This window comes from Gadus chalcogrammus, chromosome 13, assembly GCF_026213295.1.
Source record: "Gadus chalcogrammus isolate NIFS_2021 chromosome 13, NIFS_Gcha_1.0, whole genome shotgun sequence".
NCBI lineage: Eukaryota > Metazoa > Chordata > Actinopteri > Gadiformes > Gadidae > Gadus > Gadus chalcogrammus.
The window spans coordinates 14,449,535-14,460,049 of NC_079424.1; the positions used below are offsets into that span (position 1 = coordinate 14,449,535).

Here is a 10,515-nt window from a genome sequence, read left to right on the forward strand (position 1 = left end):
AAGGTTTGTTTTGGTAAGTGAAGGCTGCCACTCTTTAAAAGTCGCTGGAACTAGGTATCGAGCCAGAAGCCTCTGCTTTGGCTGAATAGCTACTCATCCTCTGTGTAATCTGTCCTCAAGGGTAAACTCTGCATGAACTTCTGACTCTTTCTGAAAGTCAACACCTGTAACTGTTATTCACTCATCCTTCTAACTTGCAATTTGAAAATACTGTTAAATCCTAAAGATATCTTGACAGGGTTTGGGCATTTTAATGTAAAATATAAACATGTGCACACACAAGCGTGTATGTGCTTGTGTGTGCACATGTGTGTGTGTGTGTGTGTGTGTGTGTGTGTGTGTGTGTGTGTGTGTGTGTGTGTGTGTGTGTGTGTGTGTGTGTGTGTGTGTGTGTGTGTGTGTGTGTGTGTGTGTGTGTGTGTGTGTGTGTGTGTGTGTGTGCGGAAAGTTGATCACACATACATACGTAATTACGTATGCATATGCATACATTTACAAAACTACATATGCAGTTACCTCACATTGAAAACCATTGACATAAATATATTACAAGCAGCACCTCCTCTGCCATGACACTCTCACTCTTTCAACAGCTCCGTTGCTAATGCAATCCTCTCCATTGATACTCTACAGTGGAGGACTTTCCACCTGGTGTGAATGAGGCGCTAAGCCGCAAAAGGATTTTCATTGCCACAGTCTGATAAGGCATATGGCCCCGGCATCTGTGGAGATATTTGCTTGCACCAGCACCACCGTGTATCCCCTGTGAGGCCGCTTTAGAGGTGGCTATGTTGGGGCTTAATTCCCAAGACTCTCATTGAGGATATCTGATTTGGTTACCTGCTGTTATGCTCTCTCGGTGTACTCACACGCTGGTAGGCTGGTTGCAACCCTCCAGTTTGAGACCTTGTTCAAAAGAACTTTCTGAACTCTGTGGACATTGCTCATCTATAGGGTAATCTGTGGTAGATGTCCTACTGCAAGTTTGCATTGTTTTCGTAATATGATAACGGGACCTTCTAATTTTGAATCTTGTCAAATGTCATAGGTTATCTATATAAAATATTTGCATATGAATTTGAATCATGAATCATTTGAATCATCATCAAAACATGACTAGGCCCTTTAAATAAAACCGTTGATATCTATTCAAATTCTGTAAATAGTTTTTTTTATTCCAAATCCTTGTTATGCTATGTTATATGCAAATTGTTCAAGTAGGCCTAAACTCGTTCTATGGGCTTCTCTTGGGGCTTGCGATATGATACGTATGGTTTTGAAGATCCGGGTTGAAATCCACCCCGGGTTTTGGGTTGATTTAAACAACTTAATAGCCTAGTAAGACTCGGCTTCTACAGCATACACACACGTAAGCCACCCACACACGCAGTCCAAGAAGTTGCCTATGAAGTAACAGTATTTAAGTAAACACACATAGATCGACGTGTGTGTCGGCCCTGCGTTGGATAAGACAACGATATATTGTTTTTCTTATGAAGGTCGTGTCCTTAATGCTCTCGTGCAACACTCGCAAAACGCAATTGTAAATATTTTTTCAAATATATGTAGGCCTTTATGGATTAATTTGATATTCTATAAAGCAGCGGCGTTTATCCTTCAACTGTGTTCGAATGACGTGTGCAATAAATTAACTTGGAACAGAAAAACCCCAACCAGCGTGGTCTTCTTTTTTTCTTCTTTTTTTTTTAAGGAAAACAAAAAGTGAGCTTCCTGTTTCGGGGTGGTCCACAGACTGGAGCAGGGAGGGGAGGAGGGAGTCAGGCGAAGGGGGTGCGCATTCCCGCATTGGCTGAACCAACTTCGGATTTTGCGGGACTCCATAACCGAACATGGGATACAATTTTGTCACTGTTTACGATACGTGGCTTTAAAGAAAACTATGGAAAATAACTTTTAACGGAAGGGATAACGTCTTGCTTTTTATACGCTGGACGAACCATCTCCATCTGTGTTGCGTCCGCCAGAACGCGGAGAAGAAGAGGAGACTTTATTGGAAATTCTCGAACCCCCAGCGGGACGCTGAGTCTTCAGTCCCTGAACTTTCCGAGACCATCCGAGGACTGGGCATGAAGTCAGAGAATTAATGCAGAACACTCTTCCGCCGAAGTGATAAGGTAGGGCTTCATTTATTGATTAATCTGTATAGTTTGATGTGAAAGCAGAAAGAAGAACGCTTTGCTAAGTGAAACGACTAAACGGTGTTTCTGCCACATCCAAATGTTCAAAACATCGCAATTCATATAAGTAGAATGGTATTTTTCAACTGCGTTCATTATGATGTAGAATCCTATACGACTGCAATGCATTCCGTGTAGGCTATCGAGATGCATGCAAATGATTACAACTATTTGCAAACTGCATGAACCAGACCACATCTTAAGCGGTGGATTCAATGACTGAAGTGTGGAAGCTATTATTTTGAGTTCAATGTGATGCCAGTCAATGCAACACACACTAAAGCTGAACCAACTGTGGTCTGAATAAGGCGAAATACTTGGTTGATAACAACCTGTGGATTCGACTGCTTGCTGCTCCTCTATTCAGGCGGAATCAATGTTTGTGATTGATAAACGTGTGTGACAACACACACTCGTAATAATGATGTTACTATCAAGACTTAAGGAAACGTTGATCTTAAGACTTTGCCTTCACTTTTCATTTGAGAAACTAATTTTAGATATCTGTCTGCCAATATTAGCTTCTTTTATTTTTTTCGCCGTGTGTGTGTGTGTGTGTGTGTGTGTGTGTGTGTGTGTGTGTGTGTGTGTGTGTGTGTGTGTGTGTGTGTGTGTGTGTGTGTGTGTGTGTGTGTGTGTGTGTGTGTGTGTGTGTGTGTGTGTGTGTGTGGGGGGGGTTCTTCCGAGGTTCGTAACGCCGCCTGAAAACAGCTGTTTCTTGTAACCTGAAATACCTTAGGTGCCAATATATTTTTCTATTTTTTTTTAAAAGCAGATTTCATACCAAGTTTGGTCGAATTTGGCCTGGCGTTAGGCCTGTAGTCCAATAGGCCTATCTACTTCAAAATGATAGTCTTTTTTCATTTATTTACTTTCTTTCATCTAAAGAGGCAAATACACAGACATTTTGCATAATTGTACCATAATCCATTTTATTGTCTCTTAAAAGGTCACTTTAGCTGTTAATGTGGACAGATTAGGCTGTTTGTCTCATGTTGTGGGCCAGCGCTGAAGAGTGTAAACACCAAACTCAATAGAAGAACCAAACACCTATTTATTCTACATTGACAGTGGAGTGCTGAGCACACAAGCTAAGCAGCCATTTCATATTCACACACACACACACACACACACACACACACACACACACACACACACACACACACACACACACACACACACACACACACACACACACACACACACACACACACACACACACAGAAATACAAATAAATAACATAATATATGCTATTCTGATGACTTTGCCATCGAGAATGAATTGAATGCAATTGAAGATATAGCTTGAACACTTTTCCTGTTTTTTTCGGAAGAAAAGTGTACTTTGGCTGTGGTTGAAAGGCTCTGCAGGGAGGCTTCCTCCTCTCTGTCTCTGTGTTAAGGCCAAAAGGTCCCCCTATAAGGAATGCCCTTAAACAAATAGAGAGCGTATATACAGGAAGGAACTGTCCTTTACAGCCAGTGCTGGGTTAACTCCAGCAGAGGGTTATCACAGATAAGTCCGGAGCAGAGAGATAAGTCTGAAACACACACGCAGAGAGCATGTCCCAATTGAAAAACAAAGGACTACTGTACCTTTTCTTTTAATGAGGGATCATTGTAAACCGGTAAACTGTAGGTGGAACAATACATGGTGAAGCTTCAATACCAAATATCTTCAAAATGTTATAACTAGTCCATGTGATACATGGGAACAGGTCCTTAAGCAGGGTCTTCCTTCAGCGTCGCGCCATGGTCAACCAAAAGCTTCTCTCCTGCCAATTGTGGAGCACATTTTTGAGGGTATGAATGATGATTGATTGAACAGTAATGATTTGTAATGCATGCTTTTAAATTAAGGACTGTGAGTCATGTGCCACACAAACCCACGCACTCAGCCTCACACACGCACGCACGCACGCACACACACAAACACACACACACACACACACACACATACACACACACACACACACACACACACACACACACACACACACACACACACACACACACACACACACACACACACACACACACACACACACACAGTGGCAGGCAGGCAGCAACAAGTGGTGTGGTTTTGTCCAGATTCCATTTTGGTCCGCTCGGCAAGGAACTTGTGTCACGTGATGTGACGCTTACAATCCCGTCCTCCACTCTTCTTTCTTCCATTCTTTCTTCCCTAACACCTCCTCCCTCCTTCCTTTCTTCCACAGGGAGAGGGAAAGAGAGAGAGAGAGAGAGAGAGAGAGAGAGAGAGAGAGAGAGAGAGAGAGAGAGAGAGAAGGACCACCCTCACTGGGATCAGAGCCCCTCAATCAGGGCCTTTCACACCCTGTGAACCTGAAACAATCGTGGTTTAATAGCAGCTGTCTGTCTGCCTTGTCCTGTCCTGGCCTGGCCCAGCAAAGCCCTGCTATAGCCATGCCCTGGCTGGGCTCTGCTAGGGCGGAGAAGACCTTCTTTAGATTGGGATAAGCGGGGAGATGCTCCAAGAGAAGATTTATTTCTTGTTGTTGTTGAAGAAAAACCGACAAGAATGGTGCCTACCCATTACACACACACACACACACACACACAGAGGCAGCGCAGGCACATAGACACACACGTTACAGTGTAGTGTACACACGTAGAGCAATGTACATGATGTGTTCAACACATGGACCGGTTCATGCCACTGTCCCTCTCTCTGTTACCCTCGGCGTAGGTTTTGAAGTTTTTTAATTCGTCTCGCTTGGATTTTCAGTTTTTAAATTAGAAGTGATTGTTTTGGTTTGCCGTGAATTAATGTTACTGAATCAAAGGTCCCTTTGAAACATCCCCTGAGTGTGAATCAGATCCGAGTTCCCCCAATCAATTGTCATATTGTCGTCTTCAGAAACATTCGACTAAACAACCACAACAGACCATTGGTGAGATTATTTTATTCTGTGTGGTGTCATTTAGCCTGAAGAACAACAAAACATTGTTAAACCACAAAGGTGGTTGAAGACTCATCACAAATTGTTTGTCCATCGGGATTATTTTCACTTGACCAAATGACTAACATCTATACGCTGGAGATGCCAAAGTCAGCCCTCGTGACAAGCCCCTTGTTGCCCTAATGATTTCATTCAATGGGCCACGGTGAGGCCCTCTAGTAAAACATAAGGGGATGTTCGGGGGAATCCATGGAATGATCCTGGGGGGTGGGACACAGGGCTACACAAAATGGATGTTTGACACCAGAGGGCAAAGGCATTAGGCGTTTGAAAGCACTCAATGAGAGCAAGCGTAGGGCACCCACAATCCAATGGAGCAATGTGACATTCATGACGAATATTCGGAAAAAATCGTCTTTTAGGGTTATATTTAAATCATGTCCATACTGAGAAGGGGTCACAACAGTGGCAGGGGACAGCAATGAAAATAATGGCTACGGAGAAATGCAACTCACAAGAAATTCCCCAGAGCAGAGGGAGCGTTGGAAAAGTTTATGTTTAACCAAAGGAATAAGGCATCTCACAAAGGCGGGTAAAGTTTTATTTCTGTGATAAAATAATGGGTGAAATGTGGTTCAATGTGTGTAATTATAAAAACCTATATTAAATTATAAGGTTTTAACCTTACTTTTTTGTACTTCAAATTGTTAACATACATGTTAACATACACGTCAATCAACATAATTAAATTCACTTAACCTTTTTTTTAAAGACACGATAATCAACATCAGGGGATTTAAGTAAGGCAAATTTAATTTCAGAAAGGGGTTTACAAAAGGATACCATGGATTCTGAATGTATATAAGCCATCTTGACCCGGCGGTAAGGCTGAAGGAGATGGGAAACGGAGTAGTGCATGACATCCAGCCATCAGTGGGCCTAGCGTTGTCGCTAGCATGTGTTCAGTATTCGTTAAGGCTTGGTATGCACGTTCATGTTAGCGCCCAGGCATATGCCCCAGGAATGTGTTTGTGTGTGTGTGTTCCTTGTAGTTTATGATACTGACAGTAACAGGCAGAGTGGATCTGGTCTCTCACCCGTTCTCTTCTCCCCCCTTACGCTTTGATTCAGGGTGGCGATTTATTTTCTTTTGTTTTTCATACAAGTCTGTTTGTGTGTGCATTTAGTGTGCTATACTAGTATTTGCTTCACTGTGTGTATGCGTGTGTGAGTGTGTATATGCTTGAGTGTGGGTGAATGTGTGTGTCTGTGCATATGTGCGTGTGTGTATATATATATATATATATATATATATATGTGTGTGTGTCTGTATATAAATGCGTGCGAAGGTGAGTGTATGTGTGTACTGCGTAGGGGTTTGTGTGGTTATTTGTATGTGTGTGTGTATACTGTATATATATATATATATATATGTGTGTGTCTGCATACATGCGTAGGGGTGTTTGCGTGCACAATGCATAGGCGTTTGTGTATATGTGTGTGTTTGTGTGAGAGTGCGAGCATGCGTGTGTGTGTGTATATGTGTATGTGTGTGTGTGTGCACGTGCGTTTTGCATAGGTGTGTGTGTTCAGTGGGTGGGAGCGTGCACGGCGGAGGCAGGCCGCCAGAGCGACTCGCTGTCATCTCATGTGGTTGATATTAGAAATCAAACCAGTAGTAATGGGAATCAAACCAGTAGTAATGGGAATCAAACCAGTAGTGATGGGATCCAGGTGAACACGGCCGATGGCTTTCACATGCACGGCCAGCAGCGGTTCTGCTCACACACTGCTCATCTCCTGCCTCCGCCGGGTTAGCTTGGTCCACAACACTGAGGCCACCAGCCGACTGGGGCTCAATGGGATGGAGGAGTCTGTGGAGTCCATCTAGATTTGACAAAGACCAGGTGAAACACTAGACTTGTGTGTGTGTGTGCGTGTGCGTGTGCGTGTGCGTGTGTGTGTGTGTGTGTGTGCGTGTGTGTGTGTGTGTGTGTGCGTGTATGTGTGTGTGTGTGTGTGTGTGTGTGTGTGTGTGTGTGTGTGTGCGTGCGTGTGCGTGTGCGTGCGTGGTTGGGCGCCATGTGTGTTTGTGTGTGCGTTTGTGTGTGTGTGAGTGTGTGTGCGTGCGTGGTTGGGTGCCATGTGTGTTTGTGTGTGTGTGTGCGTGTGCGTGTGTGTCTTGTTTGTGTGAGGAGCACTGAGGAAAAAAGAACAGGTCTTTGTGCTGTTGTTTTTTTCCATTTTCAAACATCACACTCAGTGCCCTTATTCAGTTTGGTGACAGTTGGCTGATAAGATGGTTCAATGCGTGAGTGGTTGTCGCTAGCATTGCACTTCTCCATAAAATGTGGACGACGAAAGAATAACTGAATAAACTACTTCACAATATTTTAATCAATATCTACGATAATGCATGTGCAAAAAGGTTATAAAGTACAGTGTGTGTGTGTGTGTGTGTGTGTCTGTGTGTGGTGCATGTTCTCACTTGGTCATTTCAATGAGGGCACCCGCATTGTTAAGAGAATGTGTCTGTGTCTGTGTGTGTGTGTGTGTCTGTGTCTGTGTGTGTGTGTGTGTGTGTGTGTCTCTCGATGTGTGTGTTCTCCACAGTGGATGACTCACATGGTGTCGTCCCCTTTGGCAGGCAGAGATTGAAGAGGAGGCGGTGTTTATTATTTCCCCCGGTTGCCATGGCGGCGGTGCGTTAGGGCGGCGTCATCGTCCGTGTAATTGCAGCGCTGTGACTGTCGGACTGTCCTCCTCGGTGTAAGCCACTGCTCTCTCTCGCGCCAATTAGGACCGCACACTTGGCCGGCCGCCCTGAGATCAGACAGGTGATGAGGTGCACTGGTGTGAATGTGTTAGCGGGTGAGATAAAAAAATACGAAGGCATCTGTGTGCGACGGCTTTGAGTGCAGTCAAGGGTATTTTGGGAAAAAGTGAATTTGGGCAACACAATTGGGTTTAATCTTTCAAACACCAGCCCCTGAATGCAACTTGTTTACAGCCAACAAGGCTGCACTTTAATGGTATTCTTCGTTCACAATGATTTGTTTCTTATAGAAGGTCTTACGAGGTATCTTAAATAAATATGAAACAGTTTTATAGGGAAGCATAAAGTTAAATGGTTGCAATCATTTCTTCTAATTTCCATTTACATCAAGCAGGAAAAAAAACTGAAAGTAAGCAAAGTGAAGCCGCCAAGAAGGAGGGAAGTGGTGAGCACCAGAGAGAAATATTTTCAAGCAGACCGAGATCAGAGAGATATGCCGACTGTGTGTTGATGACAAGCCTTCTCAACAACAACTCTCGTTATCTGAGATGAGATTTAAAAAAAATAAAACTTTCTGGAACGGACACATGTGCTGGCCAAGCTGGAACTATAGTCCCACACCCAACCCTTAACCCTTGAGTAGACAACTACAGCAACCATGTAACACGGCACCATTCATGCTAAACTAGTAGTCTAACACACGCATGTGTTGTTAAAGGGGCCGGCAATGCTATTTCTGGTCTTAATCACTAGTTGGGGTGTCTTTTGTTTGCATGAAGATGTCCCATCCTTCCCTGTCCTCTGCTAAATGACGTGTTGCTTCACACTCCCTCTCTTTGAACGTCGTTTTTGTCAATCAGGGTGGTGGAAAGGCCACTTGTCAGCGTCATGTTAGCCAAATCAGATGTCACAACAGGAAAGCAGTGTGCATACATAGCGGAGGAACACACACACACACACACACACACACACACACACACACACACACACACACACACACACACACACACACACACACACACACACACACTTGCAGATGACTTACAACCACTGCAGGCCAAATGTGGGCAGCTCGTCACTGATACACTGACATGAATCCACCGTAGGTCAGAGGTAACTGCTTCCACAGTCAAAAAAACACGACTAATATTTACAACCGCTATGCGTGATATGCATGTTAACAAGTAAGTTGTACTCCAACTAAACTTGCCTAACTTCCAAGTCATGTCCCTGAACTCTGCAATCTACAAATATGTTTTTTGGTGTATACATTTACTGTAAATGAATACTTTCAATGTACTAACTAAACTGGTGGTCCCATTCAGAAAAGTTGTTTTCGAATTAGAGATTGAGTTTTGCTTTAATTTTACTGCTTCTAATTGGCCTCACATCAATATTTGGTTTTACTTTGAGTAGAAACATCTTGTACCACAGTAACTGTCCCTTCTGTCGTTTGTGTCCTTTTCTGAAGCTTTAAATATTATTTATTGTAATGTTCCATGTGGTCCACGGCCATAAATTACAAAGACATGGAAACTAATAATTGTCCTTGAGCTGAAATCATTACAATGAGCTCAGTTCCTTTCTGGAGAGCAATATCCTTTTTTACAGACCTTGCTTTGGGACAAGCTGCTACCATTCTTTCAAATTGTAATGACTATGTTTGGGCCAACAGCTTTCAGAAAACAAGTCAACGCAGCCCGCATTTCCACACTAAATACAGCTAATGCCTATTTGCTACAGCCTTTGCAAAGACAAATCAAATCAAGTATTTGTGAAAATAATATTATTGGGACGAACCAAGAATGAATTATTTTTTCCCTCATAACCGTGAGTATTGACTGAAAAGGAATGGGAGAAAAGAGAGAGAGAGAGAGTGAGACATTTTTTCATAGCAAGACAAGGAGTAAGGAATGGGAGAAAAGACAGCGAGAATGAGGGAAAGAGAGAGAGAGAGAGAGAGAGAGAGAGAGAGAGAGAGAGAGAGAGAGGGAGAGAGAGAGAGAGAGAGAGAGAGAGAGAGAGAGAGAGAGAGAGAGAGAGAGGCAGATTGTTTTAAATCCGCACTGAGTCAGGCTCTCAAATGTATGCCCATGGGCTGCTTCTTGGGTGGGCTACGGCGAGGGAGGGAGGGAATGGGGGAGGGGGGATGGAGGGAGGGAGGGAGGTGCGCTAGATGCAGCAGGGGAAAGTTGCCGGCTCCAGACTTCAGCCTAGCTTTTCCTGCTGGAACACATATACAGCTCCACCGTCCCTGCTGACTAGCTGGCTGGCTCGCTAGCTGGCTGACTGGCTGACTTACTACCCAGTACTGCCTTCCGCAACTTTACCATTCTCCTAGATTGCTTTTTCTTTTCTCTCTCTTTGACTTAGTTTCATTCAGTGTCCCATATTAGAAAGTGTGTATACCTTAAAAAATAGAGCACACAAATACAATAGTACACTTTATACTCCCTAAAAATCTAGATCTGCTTGATGTATTGTGTATAACTTTCTACCAGTTAGGTTTAACGTCAACGACACACAACATGGCCGCCAGACTCCAAACCTTTCACCAAGGCCTTTGGATCTGATAAGACCCAGTGCGGCTGCCTCTTCTCTCTCCTCCGTGCCAGCA

General features: G+C 43.6%; 1 protein-coding gene across 1 annotated transcript in view; it reads left to right on the forward strand.

The window, feature by feature from the left end:
* Positions 1-1,814: 1,814 nt before the first annotated feature.
* The window catches only part of gli1 (GLI family zinc finger 1), a 33,608-nt gene continuing 24,907 nt past the window's right edge, over positions 1,815-10,515 (forward strand). The window contains exon 1 of the mRNA XM_056606365.1: positions 1,815-2,135. The gene's annotated coding sequence lies outside the window, so the exon portion shown is untranslated. The remainder of the gene's footprint in view (positions 2,136-10,515) is intronic.